Source organism: Dioscorea cayenensis, chromosome 9, assembly GCF_009730915.1.
Source record: "Dioscorea cayenensis subsp. rotundata cultivar TDr96_F1 chromosome 9, TDr96_F1_v2_PseudoChromosome.rev07_lg8_w22 25.fasta, whole genome shotgun sequence".
Lineage (NCBI taxonomy): Eukaryota > Viridiplantae > Streptophyta > Magnoliopsida > Dioscoreales > Dioscoreaceae > Dioscorea > Dioscorea cayenensis.
This window is the reverse complement of record NC_052479.1, coordinates 6,038,665-6,056,028: the sequence shown is the minus strand read 5'-3', so window position 1 is coordinate 6,056,028 and position 17,364 is coordinate 6,038,665. Positions and strand designations below refer to the sequence as shown.

At 43.4% G+C, this 17,364-nt stretch overlaps 1 non-coding gene across 1 annotated transcript; it reads left to right on the top strand.

Annotated features, from left to right (window-relative positions):
• The first annotated feature begins 7,804 nt into the window (after window positions 1–7,804).
• Window positions 7,805–7,911, top strand: LOC120269662. The gene has a single exon (XR_005539305.1). It is a non-coding gene; the product is annotated as a small nucleolar RNA R71 (small nucleolar RNA).
• The last annotated feature ends 9,453 nt before the right edge of the window (window positions 7,912–17,364 follow it).

The following is a 17,364-nucleotide window of genomic DNA, read 5'->3' as shown; positions in this document are numbered from 1 at the left end:
GAAACCCCCTCGATGGTCGTGTCGATGGTCTTGTGGAAAGTCCTTTACTCGTCGTCCAAGGATTCCTTCGTCCGGTATAGGATACGCGTCGATCGAAGCTCCTCCCTTACCAACCTTCTTCCTAATGGAATCACGATGTTGGAGCCGTAGAACCTCTCCAAAACCATGGCCAATATCCCTCAAAACCCTAGCCGATGCCCTCTCATAAGTTAGGGAAAAGATGGAGAAAAGAATACTAAAATCGGGGCTGGAATCGGCTTTAAATAGGGCTGGAATCGGGCAACTCCACGGGCGTGGATGGTACACGCGCCCGTGCCAAATTTCCACACGGGCATGGATAATTTCCACACGCTCGTGTGGATTCTCTGTTTCTCAGATTTCTTGGGCGGCTATGAACAGTGCTGCTATAGTCATTGTTACACTGTTGCTAAATTGCTCTGCTATAGTCTTCGACCTGAATAACTTCCCAATTCCATACTTTCATCGGGGTAACACAAACGGACACACATTCACGTCGTGAATCACTTGCTTCTTGAATGATATATATGTTGGTGGGGTTCTTGTTCTTGTATGCATAAGACGGAATGCTCGAGTGTGCTTGCCTTTGTGCCCCTCCAAATAGATGTACTCACTCGAATGCGAGGAGGTTGGCACACACTCTAGCATCTCACACCTGTCCTATGTCTTCGCGTTTGAACCTTAGCAAGATCTCCTCCAAAATAGGTGCATTGTGATCCACATTGGCCCATTTCCTTTATACTCAGCCTCACAACCCTACCTGTATAAAAGTAAGATAAAAACACGCCTATTAATGTAAAAAACTGAGAAAAGTAATGCTCAACATAAGGAATGAGCACTTCGCATTCATATTGCACAAGCACTTATCACACACCATGAGCGTTAGACAAAGCTAGGTTGGAGAGGGTTGAGAGGGTGAGTCGAGAAGTACAGGAGCGTCCCCTTTCCCCTCCGACGTGATAGATTCTACATCCGTTCCTCGAGCTCTTTGCGGCCATAATAGAGTGAATGGTCTAAGGGATGAACATCCGCTAGGGCCTAGTTGCACGTGCAATGGAGTGAAGCGTCGAGGTGATCAAAGTATCTATGGCTTAATTGTGGCTAAGGACCTTCCGCCTGGACCAAAGGGTTAGGTCTAAATTTAGGAAGAGATTTATCACTTGGAATCCCTAGAGCTCATTGCAACTCTATGCGAGTGCGAGGTATTGAGATTGTTCGATTTCATGTATAGAGTTAGGCATAGTTGACCTTAGATTTGCAACTATGTATATAAGGATTTTCACGACTCACCATTGCATTGATTAGGAAGCATAATAGAGAGTTCTTGCACTTAAAGCGATTATCCTAGGTGAAGTATCATCCGAGTACCCCATCTTTATTGTTTGCCTTGCCTCCTCCTTACTTTTGCTCTCTTACTTATTGCTTTTAATTTCTGAGAATTGAATCATTACCACACTTATCATTGTTGATACTCCACATAGCTAAGAATCGAATTAAGTATCTTTACTCCCTACTCCCTTTGGATTCGACCCCGCTCATCCGGGATTATTACTTCGACAAACCCGTGCACTTGCGGGATATAAGCAAGGGGACCTTGTCACTTCTTCAATGATATACATGTTGCTGGAGCTCTCATTCTTATGTGCATAAATCAGAATGCTCGAGTGTGATTGCCTTTGTGCCCCTCCAAATGGATGTGCTCACTCGAATGCGAGGAGGGTGGCACACACTCTAGCATCTCACACCTGACCTATGTCTTCGTGTTTGAACCTTAGCAAGATTTCCTCCAAAATAGGTGCATTATGATCCACATTGGCCTATTTCCTTCATACTCGGCCTCACAACCCTACCTGCATAAAAGTAACATAAAAATGCACATATTAGTGTAAAAACCCGAGAAAAGTAATGCTCAACATAAAGAATGAACAGCTCGCATTCAGTATCGCACAAGCACTTATCAAACTCCCCACACTTAAGCTTTTTGCTTGTCCTCAAGCAAACATTAAAACGATTCTGTGCATCAATGAAGAAAAATATTGAAAGTGCTTGGCATTAGGTTCACCGAGGCATACAAAGAAAGTATTCTACAAGTAAGGAAAATTTCAACACTAAATATGAAAAATCAATCCTCTAGCTAAAAACTTCAATAAAAAAGGACAACAAACCCGAATTTCGTGTATGCGTGTGAACTCACTCAAAACAACCCAGAGTATACTCCTCAAAGTTCTAAGTACAAGAGACTTATTTATCTACAAAAGTGACAAAAATTTTAAAAGATGGTAGTAGCTTCACACATCCTTTAATGTAGCCCTTTCCAAAGCGGCCGCTAAGGTGGCTTTCACACTTTCGAGGTGGTATCTCTTTCTACCCGAGTGGTAGCTTTCACTCATCCTATGAGATAGCTCTTTCTCTCATTAGGGCATAACTAGTATCCGACATGTGAGAGTAGCTTCATAATTCATAGATGGTAGCTCTTTCCACCCAACAAATACAAATAAACACTAAAACTATTTTGTTCCTTCTTTCCATTTTCACTTTTTTTTTAAAATTTAGCAAAAGAAGTAAACCTAACTAGTCCCTTTAACATCGAACATGAGTTTCCAATAGAGTTCAGAGAGTGAGTAGTGCACTAAGTGTAAATCGGGCAAAAATTCCTAAAAATTCAAGCAAAAACTATACCATGAAAACATTCAATGTTAACAATTCTCCTAGACTTAAGAATACAATCATTGCAACTAAGGTGAACCGCCATTGGCTATGTGAGCATATATCAATCAAAAACAATAGAAAAGATGTGCGCATTATGAAACTCTCCTCCACACTTAAGTTGTACATTGTCCTCAATGTACACATGCAAGCTCACTCAAAATATATCATTCAAAAATAGATGTGGGAGAAGCAATCAAAACAATACTCCCTTGACTTCTAGTGTTGTGTTTGATGAAGCTAATTCATTGGGAGTAGTGTTCCAACGGGTTGTGAAGCTCACAAGGCCAAGTGCCGAAGCACCTTGGTCGTTCCCATGGCTAAGTCTCAATTGCCAAGATGACAAGATCATCTGCATGCATACACGAGGGGCTTCAGTGAAGCTCAAGAAAAATAAAAATAACTCGAGTGTATAAAAGATGAAGCAATGAACACAACTCGGTAAATGCAACATAACATAAACTCAGAATGAAAAATCCTTTCTGCGTGAACAAGTCTAAAAACAAGAAAATAGAATAAAGTAAAATGCACGAAAGTAAAAGAAAAGTCAAGTGTCGGAGTCGCTCTCGGGCTCCTGTGCTGCTGCTGCTGAAGTGGTAGCACATGGTGGGTCCACAGGTGCTGGAGTCGAGGATGAAGGTGTTGGTGGAACTGACGGGGCCTGAAGGGTCCTCGGCTGCAGGACAAATGATGAGATAATGTCTCGCTCTAGGCTCTGTTGTAATATGTCAAAACGTGCCATGAACTCTGTATACTGAGTGGCCTGCGTACCTCGAATCTCAGCAACCTCAGCTCGGACCACTCCTATAGCATTCTCGAGCCTCTCAAAGGGATCACTGGCTCAAGATGGTGAAAACATACGCACTGGGGGTGGTTCCTCGGCTGCTGGAGGTGCCACGGTCTCCATCAATGCTGGCTGATGCTCGGGGGTGGGCTGAGATGCTCTGGCTTCATCATCCTCATCCTCAGCTATCTCTGGGGCTGGTAGGACTAAAGCAAAGACCCCTGTCTGAACCCTGCAGACCATGCCCATCAACCGCATAGTCTCTAAACTCAGGGGAGCGGGTACATTCATCTTCTCGGTCCCACGAATTGAATCAAAGAGACCCATGCCTAGCACTAATCTCATAATGTAGGGGCTTGAGAAGATCGCTCCCAGTCTAGCATAGTGTCCCTTGTGTCTGATGTACTCTGCCAGAATGTGCCCTAAATGAATCGGTACGCGCTCTACCATCGAGTACAAGTACAGCAACTCCTGACGGCTTAAAACACCAGTACTGTCACCGTGGCCATTCACCGACTTACTCATGATGGCGTGCAAATACCTGTATGTAGGTCGGGAAAGGCACGTGGCCTTGGACACCCCTGGCTCATACTGACCTTGACCACATAGTACTCTGTAAGTTCTCTGCGGAGTCAAGGTTCCAGGATAATCAGTAGGCAACTGTGCATACTCCTCTATATCCGTGAATGCCTCCTCGTACAAGCAAAGTAGTACGAAAAACTTCGTAATGCTCAAGCTATGGTGGCGTCCAAATACTCTTAACTTAATAGTGTCCAAACTGTCGAACCACGAATACGCTCTATCAAACTCGAACGAGGATAGCACCTCCAGTGCAAACTCTCGGATGGCTGGCTCTCTAATCATCAACAACTACCGCCAACCACCTTCTAAAAATAAATCCTTTATCTCATCGGCAAACTCATCTCCCTACTGAAACTCCAGCAGTATAGTCATGTCTAAAAATCGAGTCTGTCTGAAACGGAGTCTCGACAAACGCTTATAACAGACCTGATGTTCGGGAATCACAAATCGCATGCCCTTGGGCTCAGGGGATGACTCACGTGGCCTCTTATTAGCTTGCTTCTTTGACCTAGGTGCCATGATCTGCAAAATTTAAATGAAATTGATCAAACAAGTAGATAAAACAATGCTGCAGAAATCCACACGGCCATGTGGAATTTCCGTATGCCCGTGGGGATCGATGGGGCGTGAGAACCGCACGGCCATGCATCAACAATCCAAAAATATAACTTAATAATACTTCTAACTTCGTTCTAAACATAAATCATCATTCCAATTGAAGAAACGAAGCATTATTAACCAGATTAATCGATAGAAACTATGAATTGACGAAAAAGATGATGAAAATTGATTTACCGACGAGGAGGAGTGAGAAAATGAAGAGCCGGCCAAAAAACTTTGCTAAAATCCTACCAAACTGATGCTGTGGACTCGGAGAGTACTGTGAGAGTGTTTTCAAGTGAAAAGGAGTCGTGAAGACGGAGAGGAATCATCCTCTTTTAAACAGAACTCGACTTTTGGTGTTTTGTGCATCCACACGGGCGTGCGGAAATTACACACGCTCGTACACCACACCCATAGGGGCAACCACACACCCCTGTGGCTTCCCTGGACATCTGAGAAAAATATCAAGTCTTACACACGCCCGTGCGGAAATTCCCCACGGGCGTGGACATTTACATGCTCAACTCACAGGGGTAGCCGCACGCCCCTGTGTTTTCTCAGGATGGAGGGAACATCCTGCAGAGATTCGCACGGGCGTGCGGAAATTACCCACGCTCGTGTGTGGTTGACAAGGTCGCCACAGTGGCGAGCCCACGCCCCTGTGTGCTCTCGGGAAAAATCGCCCAACTTCGCTGGAGTTTACACGCCCGTCGAGAAATTACCCAGGCGTGCGCGATTGCATGGTCATTTCACGAGGCGGCCGCCTGCGCCCTCGTGCCTTCTCGGATGAGCTCGCGATGATACACCCACGGGCGCGTGGAAATTCCACTGCCGGTGTGTTTTCTCTGGATGACTTAGAAAAAAACTGCGAGCTCTGCAGAACTATTCTGAACATGTTTACACACTCAGAGCCTGCTATATTATGCAAAATTTACCAGATAAAAACACAAAGTAGAACTCAAACAACCAAACTTTACCAACTCTCAACAAAACACACAATGAGTTCTTTTAAAAACACACAACAAAATCGCAGCACAAGCACTTAAAAATTGAAACACCAACACTTAACAGTTTATTCATGAAAACAAACTAAACTAAAAGGTGCGAGAACAATAAACACTTGGGTTGCCTCCCACGAAGTGCTTGTTTAACGTCACTAAGCTTGACGTAACTTTCTTACCTCACGGGGGTTCATAAATAAAGGTTGCCCTCTTACCCATGGCTTGAAAGCATGATGAGCAAAGTCTCTTGAGGGTAGAGGGTGTACTCTCGGGCTTTGGACCACCTAGCAATGGTTCGTCCAACTTCCTTAGCTCATGTACGTCTCCAACAATCTTGGAGCATTTTCGGTGGCGTCTCCGAGCCCTCTTTATTTTCCGGAGCACTGTCTTCAAGATCCCTGGGGTAGATGTTTCTTCTCTAGTAGAACCAAGCATCATTAGTTCTTCATTGCTCTCCTCTTGGTCGAACAAACCTTCATATAGATCCGGGTTGAACATTTCCTGCACATATTCATCAACAAGCTCATCAGTAGTGTCTAGAAAGTATAAAGTGTCATCAACATCAAGAGAATGCCGCATGGCTTCAGCAAGGTGGTATGTGACCTTGTCATCTCCAACTCTCAATGTGAGCTCTCCGCCATCCATGTCAATTAATGCTTTGGAAGTCCGCAAGAATGGTCTCCCAATTATCAATGGTACATCCGCATCCTCATCGACATCTACCACTACAAAGTCAACCGGAAAAATGTACTTGTCCACCTTGACAAGCACGTCTTCAATGATGCCTCTCGGATGTCATACCGTTTGGTCCACCAATTGTAAAGTCATCCGAGTAGGCCTAGGCTTTCCTAAGCCTAGCATTTGGAAGAAAGTATGTGGCATGACATTGATACTTGCCCCTGAATCCGCCAATGCCATTTCCTCACCAAAGTTGCCGATGTTACACGGAATGATGAAGCTTCCCGGGTCTTTCTTCTTGTTCGGTATGTTCTTTTGCAACACCGCCGAGCATGAAGCATCTAGCACCACTGAAGCACTCTCCTCCAATTTCCTCTTGTTGGTCAACAGGTCTTTCAGGAACTTTGCGTACTTAGGCATTTGAGCCAATGCCTCTACAAAAGGAATATTGATGTGGAGTTGCTTGAACAGACTGAGGAACTTCTTATACTGTTCATCCCCTTGGTCATTCTTCAATCTAGAGGGGTAAGGGATTCTTACCTTGAATGGTGGGGGTGCCACCTCTTTTTCTTTGTTTACTCCCTCCTCAACCTCTACAACCTCGGGTGCGTGTTCTTTCGGCTTTTCACTCGAAAGCCTCCCTTCAACCTCACGACCACTTCTCAAAGTGATCGCCTTCACATGTTCTCTAGGATTGGTTTCCGTGTTGCTTGGTAAACTTCCATGTGGCCATTCGGAGAGAGACTTCGCAATTTGCCCCACCTGATTTTCAGGGTTGTGCAAGGAGGCGATTTGATTGCGAAGTGTAGCCTTGACTGATTCAAACCTTGTATTTGCCAATTGAACAAATCTAGCCAAGTGCTTCTCCAAATCCGTCATTCGGCTTTCCAAGCCTGAAATTCTGTTTTCCACTTGAGGGGCTTGTTATTGTTGTTGGAAACCCGATGGCCCCATGGCCTTCTGTAGTCCTTGATTACTCCATGAAAAATTGGGATTATTCTTCCAACCTGAATTGTAGGTGTTGCTGTATGGATTCCCTTAAGGTCTCATGCCATTACCTACAAAGTCAACATTCTCAACTGAAGAAACATCGCCAATGACGATTGGGTAATCGGAGGGAGCATGTCCTCCACCACAACCGGTGCAATTGGTCACGGCCGCAACTCTATTCGAAGCTATAAGATCTACCTTCTTACTCAAACTCTCCACTTGGGCCGCCAATGAAGTTACCGCATCAATTTCTTGGAGACCGGCCACCTTTTTCTTCTCCCTAGTGTCCCACTGGTAGCTATTTAACCCCATTTCCTCAATCAATTGATGAGCCTGATCGGGGGTCTTGCTACCTAAGGTACCTCCTGCCGCCGCATCCAAGAGTTGCCTTGTACTCGGGTTCAAACCGTTGTAGAAGGTTTGAACAATCATCCACTCCGGGAATCCGTGTTGCGGACACGTTCGCAGGAGTTCCTTGAACCTTTCCCATATCTCAAATAGAGACTCCAATTCCAACTGCACAAAGGATGAGATCTCATTCCTAAGCTTTGCTGATTTTCCCGGAGGGAAATAACGGGCTAGAAAAGCATCTACCATCTCGTCCCATGTAGTGATTGATGCTCTAGGTAATGAGTGTAGCCACTGCTTTGCTCTCCCCTTTAAGGAAAATGGGAAGGCTCTCAATTTGACGGCATCATCCGTCACACCATTTATCTTCAGCATGTTACACACCTCGAGGAAGCTCTCTATGTGACTATTTGGATCCTCATCGGCCAAATCGTTGAATTGTGCAGACTGCTGTAGCATATGGATGAATGCCGACTTTAGCTCGATGTTCTGAGCTGTAATTGGGGGACGCACAATACTCAATTGTGTCTCTAACACTGAATGTCTGGCATAATCGGATAGTGTTCATTGTTGCTTATTTTGTTCTACCATGTTTTCAGATCCTTCTACTTCCAAATCAGCTGGATTATGTTGCACAGGTTCTTTCCCTTTTCTTCTAAGTGTACGTTCAAGATCAGGGTCTCCTTCAATCAATATTGATGGATTCCCTCGGGTCATAACCTGGAGCTGTACCAAAAAGAAAGAAAAAGACAATCAGAATGATGATAGAATAATAAGATATGAATTAGAATGTGTGGTGAAATAGCTAAGAAAACAAAGTGCAAATTATCTCTAAACGCCTAGCTCCCCGGCAACGGCGCCAAAAACTTGACAAGATTCCCTTGCTTATATCCCGCAAGTGCACGGGTTTGTCGAAGTAATAATTCCTGGTGAGAGGGTATCGAATCCACAGGGAGTAGGGAGTAAAGGCACTTAATTCGATTCTTAGCTATATGGAATATAAACAATGATAAGTGTGACAATGATTCAATTCTCAACAATTAAAAGCAACAAGTAAGAGAGCAAAAGTAAGGACGAGGTAAGGCAATCGATAAAAATGGGGTACTCGGATGATGCTTCACCTAGGATAATCGCTTCAAGTGCAAGAACTCTCTATTATGCTTCCTAATCAATGCAATGGTGAGTCGTGGAAATCCTTACATACATAGTCCCAAATCTAAGGTCAACTATGCCTAACTCTATTCATGTCCCGGAGGAGAGATTAAATAACCTCTCAACCTCGCACTCGAATAAAGTTGGAATGAACTCTAGGGATTCCAGGTGATAAATCTCTTCCTAATTATAGACCTAACCCTTTGGTCCAGGCGGAAGGTCCCTAACCACAATTAAGCCCTAGATACTAAGATCCCCTCAAAGCTTCACTCCGTTGCACGCGCAACTAAGCCCCAACGGAGATTCATCCCTTAGACCATTCACTCTATTATGGCCGCAAAGAACTCAAGGAACGAGGTAGAATCTATCACGTCGGAGGCGAAAGGGAACGCTCCTGTACCTCTCGACTCAGCCTCTCAACCCTCTCCAACCTAGCTTTGTCTAATGCTCGTTTTGTGTCACTCACTCACAAGGTTACCAACAAGAACTCTCAACCATAGTGTCACTCTAGGGGAAATGTTCATACAATCAAGTATTCAAGGTTGGAACTCACAATAAACATCAATTTATTGAAAAGCATAATAAAGAAGTTCAAAGAAACGAATACATCCTAGGGTTCACAATCACCCAAGTACCCACTACGGGTTTAGCTCTCCATGGAGCTAAGTACAATCAAAGAAATCAAATGTAAAAGCAATGAATCCATAAAGAAACCCCCTCGATGATCGTGTCGATGGTCTTGTGGAGAGTCCTCTACTCATCGCAAGGGATCCTTTCTCCGGCGTAGGATACACCTCGCCGGATCGATGCCGATGAAAGTTCTCCCAATAACCTTCTTCCAAATGACGCACGATGTCAGAGCCATAGAACCTCTCCAAAATCCTAGCCAATACCCCTCAAAACCCTAGCCAAAGCCCTCTCTCAAGTTGGGGAAAAGATGGAGAAAAGAATACCAAAATCGGGGATGAATCGGCTTTAAATAAGGCTGGAATAGGGCGACTCCACGGGCGTGGACGGTACACGCGCCCATGCGGAATTTCCACACGGCCGTGGATAATTTCCAGAAACCCGTTTGGATTCTCTGTTTCTCTGATTTCTCGGCCGGCTGTGAACAGTGCTGCTACAGTGCATGCTACAGTTTTACTATAGTAAACATGTATTTTAGTCAAAACTTATGTAATGATCATATGTAATGTGAACTTCCCCCCCCCACACACTGAAGATGTACATTGCCCTCAATGTACGCAATCGAACACAATAGGATATAAGTCAATCAAAAGCATATGTGGAAGTTGTCAATTGAAACAATACTCCCCTGAATTCGAAATGGTACGTTTGATGGAGCTATAATCATTGAGAGTTGAGTCTCAATAGGTTGTGGAGCACACACGACCATAAGGCCGTGTCCATGACTAGTTCCTCAAATTCCATACTCACAAAACCATCAGCACATATACACAATGGGGTTCAGTGAAGCTCTAGAAAAATAAAAAAAACATGAGTATATAAAGATAAGACAATGAAATACAACTCAAAACAAAAATAAAAGATAAACTCAAAAGGAAGATTCTTTCTGATGGAGGCTCCTATGCTGCAGGGGGTGTCTTGGCCTCTGTATGCTCAAGTTAAGGCTCCTGCGCTGGCTGAGGCCCCTCAGCTATGTCACCCTCAATCTCAGCTGGCATTGAAGGGGGCATGTTCAGCATATTCGCCCTGTCTCTGTAGTGTCTGATCATGCCCATCATGCGCATGGTCTCTAAGCCGAGGGGTGATGGAACATTCATTTTTTTCACAAAATGAACGCAATAAAACAACACTAACTAGTCTCCTAAACATCGAACTTGAGTTTCCAAAAGAGTTTAATGAGAAAGTAGTGCAATAATTGTCATTCAGGCAAAACTTCTTAGAAATTCAAGTGAAAACTAGGGCATGAGAACATTGAATGTTAAAAAATCCCTTAAACTTAAGAATACAATCATTGCAACTAAGGTGAACCGCCATTAGCTACGTGAGCATGTATTTCAGTCAAAACTTATGTAATGATCATATGTAATGTGAACTCGCCCCCACACTTAAGATGTACATCATCCTGAATGTACGCAGTCTAACACAATAGGATATAAGTCAATCAAAAGCATATATGGAAGTGGTCAATTGAAACAATACTCCCTTGAACTCCAAATGGTACGTTTGATGGAGCTACAATCATTGAGAGTTAAGTCTCAATAGGTTATGGAGCACACATGACCATAAGACCGTGTGCATGACTAGTTCCTCAAATTCCATACTCACAAAACCATCTGCACATATACGGAATGCGGTTCAGTGAAGTTCAAGAAAAACAAAAAAAACTTGAGTATATAAAGATAAAACAATGAAATACAACTCAAAACAAAAATAAAAGATAAACTAAGAAGGAAGATCATTTTTGAGTGATACAAGCCTAAAATAAAATACGGAAATGAAATCCGAAAACATAAAAACAAAGAAAAGAAAAGACGCATAAAGTGTCTATGTCACGCTCTAGCTACTCTGCTCCTACCAATGAGGATACTAGAACAGGTAGATCGACTTGTGCTAGAATGGGTGAGGATGGTGCTGGAGATGCCTAAAAGGTCCTCAGTCTCATTATGAATGGTGGGGTGGCGTCTAACTCTAGTAACTACTGTAGGGTGTCGAGACGTGCCATCACCTCTGTATGCTGTGCAGCCTGTGTTGCACGACCCTCGGTGATCTCGGTCTGTAACACCCCTACAGCACTCTCGAGCCTCTCAAAGTGATCATAGGCTCGAGATAGGGACAACATGCGTACTGGTGGAGGCTCCTATGCTGCAGGGGGTGTATTGGCCTCCGTATGCTCTAGTTAAGGCTCCTGCGCTGGCTGAGGCCCCTCAGCTGTGTCACCCTCAATCTCAGTTGTCTCTGAAGTGGGCATGTTCAGCATATATGCCCCGTCTATGTAGTTTCTGATCATGCCGATCATTAGCATGGTCTCTAAGCCGAGTGGTGATGGAACAATCATTCTTTTAGCAAAATGAACACAATAAAATAACACTAACTAGTCCTTTAAACATCGAACTTGAGTTTCGAAAAGGTTTTAATGAGAAAATAGTGCAATAATTGTCATTCGGGCAAAAATTCCTAGAAATTCAAGTAAAAACTAGAGCATGAGAACATTCAATCTTAAAAAATCCCCTAAATTAAAGAATACAATTGTTGCAACTAAGGTGAAACGCCATTGGCTATGTGAGCATGTATTTCAGTCAAAACTTATGTAATGATCATATGTAATGTGAACTCCCCCTCACACTCAAGATGAGCATTGCCCTCAATGTATGCTATCAAACACAATAGGATATAAGTCAATCAAAAGCATATGTGGAAGTGGTCAATTGAAACAATACTCCCCTGAACTCCAAATGGTACGTTTGATGGAGCTATAATCATTGAGAGCTGAGTCTAAATAGGTTCTGGAGCACACACGACCATAAGACCGTGTCCATGACTAGTTCCTCAAATTCCATACTCGCAAAACAATCTGCACATATACACAATGGGGTTCAGTGAAGCTCAAGAAAAACAAAAAATACTTGAGTATATAAAGATAAGACAATGAAATACAACTCAAAATAAAAATAAAAGATAAACTCAAAAGGAAGATCCTTTCTGAGTGATACTAGCACAAAATAAAATACGGAAATGAAATCCAAAAATATAAAAACAAAGAAAAGAAAAGGTGCATGTGCCCTCAAACGAAGATCTCGCAGTGGCGGACACACGCCCCTGTGGTTTCGCTGGATATTCGAGAAAAAATACTAAGTGTTATACACGCCCATGCGGGAATTCCACACGGGCGTGGACATTCACATGCCCAATTCACAGGGGTAACTGCACGCTCCTGTGTTTTCTCAGGATGGAGAGAATTCCTCTGCAGAGTTTCACACGGGCATGTGGAAATTACCCATGCCCCTGCATGGTTCACAAGGTCGCCCACAGGGGCGAGTCCACGCCCCTGTGTGCTCTCGGGAAAAACCGCCTAACTTTGCAGGAATTCACATGCCCGTGCGGAGATTACCCACGGCCGTGTGACAGTTGCATGGTTGTTCACAGGGGTAGCCGCACGCCCCTGTCCCTTCTCTGGATGAGCTCGCAGTGCAATCCCACGGGCGTGTGGAAATTCCACATGCCCGTGTGTTTTCTCAAGATGACTTAGAAAAATCTAAAGGCTCTGCAGAAAATTTCTGAACATGTTTACACACTCAGAGCCTGCCCTGTTATGCAAATTTTACCAGTGAAAAATATGAACTAGAGCTCAGACGACCAAGCTTCGCCCATTCTATATGAAAACACACGATGAATACTTGAGGCCAACAAGAAACTTTTAGCATAAGTATCTACAATTCAAGACACCAACACATAAGAAATTATTCATACAAACAAACTAACTAGAGAATAAGAAAATAGTAAACACTTGGGTTGCCTCCCAAGAAGCGCTTGTTTAACGTCACTAAGCTTGACGTACCTTGCCTTACCTCACGGGGGTTCATGGAGGAAAAATACTTCTCTATTGTCACTGCAAATCTCTCCGCCATAGTATGGTTTCAGCCTATATCCATTCACCTTGAATGTGCCCTTCTCCGGATGGTTAATCTCAATGTCTCCATGGGGTGAAACTTCGGTTATGGTATACGGACCAGACCACCTTGATTTGAGTTTCCCCAGAAGTAAACATAGACGAGAGTTGAATAGTAACACCTGATAGCCTGCTTTAAAGTCTGATAAGTGCTTGTGCGATATGAATGTGAAGCGTTCATTCCTTATGTTGAGCATTACTTTTCTTAGGTTTTTACATTAATATGTGTGTTTTTATGTTACTTTTATGCAGGTAGGACTGTGAGGCAGAGTATGAAGGAAATAGGCCAATGTGGATCATAATGCACTTATTTTGGAGGAGATCTTGCTAAAGTTCAAACGCGAAGACATAGGACAGGTGTGAGATGCTAGAGTGTGTGCCAACCTCCTCACATTCGAGTGAGCACATCCATTTGGAGGGGCACAAAGGCAGTCACACTCGAGCATTCTGATTTATGCACATAAGAACGAGATCTCCACCAACATGTATATCATTGAAGAAGCAAGTGATTCATGATGTAAACATGTGCCCGTTTGCGTTACCCCGATGAAAATATGGAATTGGGAAGTTATTCAGGTTGAAGACTGTAGTAGAGAAATGCAGCAACACTGCAGTAATTACTGTAGCAGCATTGTTCACAGCCGGCCGTGAAATCAGAGAAACAGAGAATCCACACGTGCATGTGGAAATTATCCACGGCCGTGTGGAAATTCCACATGGGCGTGTGGAAATTCCAGCCCTATTTAAAGCCGATTCAGCCCCGATTTTGGTATTCTTTTCTGCATCTTTTCCCCGACTTGCGAGAGGGCTTCGGCTAGGGTTTTGAGGGGTATTGGCTAGGTTTTTAGAGAGGTTCTATAGCTCCAACATCATGCGTGGTTTGGAAGAAGGTTATTGGGAGAGCTTTCGTCGGCATCGATCCGGCGAGGTGTATCCTATGATGGACTAAGGATCCCTTGCGACGAGTAGAGGACTCTCCACAAGACCATTGACACGACCATCGAGGGGGTTTCTTTATGGACTCATTGCTTTTATATTTGATTTCTTTTATTGTACTTACCTCCATGGAGAGCTAACCCCTAGTGAGTACTTGGGTGATTGTGAACCCTAGGATATATTCGTTTCTTTGAACTTTTTTATTATGCTTTCAACAAATTGATGTTTATTGTGAGTTCCAACCTTGAATGCTTGATTGCATGAACATTTCCCCTAGAGTGAAACTAGGGTTGAGAGTTCTTGTTGGTAACCTTGTGAGTAAGTGACACACCACGAGCATTAGACAAAGCTAGGTTGGAGAGGGTTGAGAGGGTGAGTCAAGAGGTACAGGAGCGTCCCCTTTCCCCTTCGACGTGATAGATTCTACCTCCGTTCCTCGAGTTCTTTGCGGCCATAATAGAGTGAATGGTCTAAGGGATGAATCTCCGCTGGGGCTTAGTTGCGCGTGCAACGGAGTGAAGCGTTGAGGGGATCTTAGTATCTAGGGCTTAATTGTGGTTAGGGACCTTTCGCCTGGACCAAAGTGTTAGGTCTATAATTAGGAAGAGATTTATCACCTGGAATCCCTAGAGCTCATTGCAACTTTATTCGAGTGCGAGGTTGAAAGATTATTTAATCTCTCCTCCGGGACATGTATAGAGTTAGGCATAGTTGACCTTAGATTTGGGACTATGTATGTAAGGATTTCCACGACTCACCATTGCATTGATTAGGAAGCATAATAGAGAGTTCTTGCACTTGAAGCGGTTATCCTAGGTGAAGCATCATTCGAGTACCCCATCTTTATCGATTGCCTTGTCTTCTGCTTATTTTTGCTCTCTTACTTGTTGATTTTAATTTCTGAGAATTGAATCATTACCACACTTATCATTGTTGATACTCCACATAGCTAAGAATTGAATTAAGTGTCTTTACTCCCTACTCCCTGTGGATTCGACCCCGCTCACCCGGGATTATTACTTCGAAAAACCCGTGCACTTGCGGGATATACGCAAGGGGATCTTGTCAAAGTCCTTCGGCATCTTAATATGCTAGTCATGCCACTTCCGAATTCTCTCCTTGTATATCCTTGAATTCTCATATGCCTTCATCCTCCATTCGTCTAACTCGTTGAGATGTAACATTCGTTGCTCTCCAAATTTGTGCATGTAGAAGTTCATCACTTTAATTGCCCAATATGCTTTGTGCTCTAATTCCACCGGTAAATGGCAAGATTTTCCATACACTAAATTATAGGGAGTGGTCCCTATTGGGGTTTTGTATGCTGTTCTATGAGCCCAAAGTGTGTCATCCAATCTTTCAGACCAATCTCGTTTCCCTTGTTCCACTGATTTTGTTCATATTCTCTTGAGCTCTCTGTTTGTGACCTCCACTTGCCCACTTGTTTGCGGATGGTAAGGAGTAGTAAGACAATGATGAACCCCATAGCACTTTAACACTTTCGCCAGTTGTGTATTACAAAAATGGGTTCCCCGATCGCTGATGATAATTCTTAGAGTTCCAAAGCGAGTGAATAGCTTCTTCAAAAACTTCACCACAGTTCATGCATCATTAGTTGGAAGAGCTTGGGCTTCCACCCACTTGGAAACATAATCAACTACCACCAGAATGTATTGATTTCCATTGGACTTTGGAAATGGTCACATAAAATCAATTCCCCAAACATCAAATACCTCGCAAAATTGCATGGGGTTTTGAGGCATTTCGTCCCTTCTTGATAAATTTCCAGCCCTTTGACAACTATCACATTGTAGAACGAACTGATGAACATCTTGGAATAAGGTTGGCCAATAGAACCTAGTGGCTAAAACCTTTTCTGCAGTTCGACTTGAAGCATAATGCCCCCCACTAGGCCTGAGTAACACTGCGCAATGATGTTCCAACTTTCCTCCCTAGAAACGCACCTTCGCACCACCTGATCTGCACAAATACGGAACAGGTAAGGATCTTCCCAGAAAAAGTTCTTAAGGTCACTGAAAAATTTCTTCTTCTGCTGAAACATACCCGTCCTGATAGATAATTCAAAAAATCTGCGAACCATGGAACATCTTTCAATCTAATTCTTGTACCAAATACAAGTGCTCTTCAGGGAAGAAATCATTAATTTCCATGCTTGCCAGTTCTTGCCCCTCACAATCTTCTAATCTCGACAAATGATCAGCAACCACATTCTCTGTCCCTTTTTATCCTTCATTTCCATGTCAAATTCTTGCAATAATAATATCCACCGAATCAATCTCGGCTTCGCATCTGCCTTGTTCATGAGATAACGGAGTGCAGAGTGATCTGTGAACACTGTGACATTAGATAGGATGAGATATGGTCTGAATTTATCAAAACCAAACACCACTGCTAATAATTCCTTCTCAGTAGTGGTGTAGTTCTCTTGTGTACTTGTGAGAGTCTTGCTAGCGTAATAGATCGGTTGAAATTGCTTGCTTATTGATAAGTGCTTGTGTGATATGAATGTGAAGCGTTCATTCCTTATGTTGAGCATTACTTTTCTTAGGTTTTTACATTAATATGTGTGTTTTTATGTTACTTTTACGCTTGTAGGGCTGTGAGGCCGAGTATGAAGGAAATAGGCCAATGTGGATCATAATGCACTTATTTTGGAGGAGATCTTGCTAAAGTTCAAATGCGAAGACATAGGACAGGTGTGAGATGCTAGAGTATGTGCCAACCTCCTCGCATTCGAGTAAGCACATCCATTTGGAGGGGCACAAAGGCAGTCACACTCGAGCATTCCGACCTATGCATATAAGAACAAGAACCCCACCAACATATATACATCCATTTCGAGTGAGTACTTACTGTAGCAGCATTGTTCACAGCCGGCCGAGAAATCAGAGAAACAGAGAATCCACATGGGT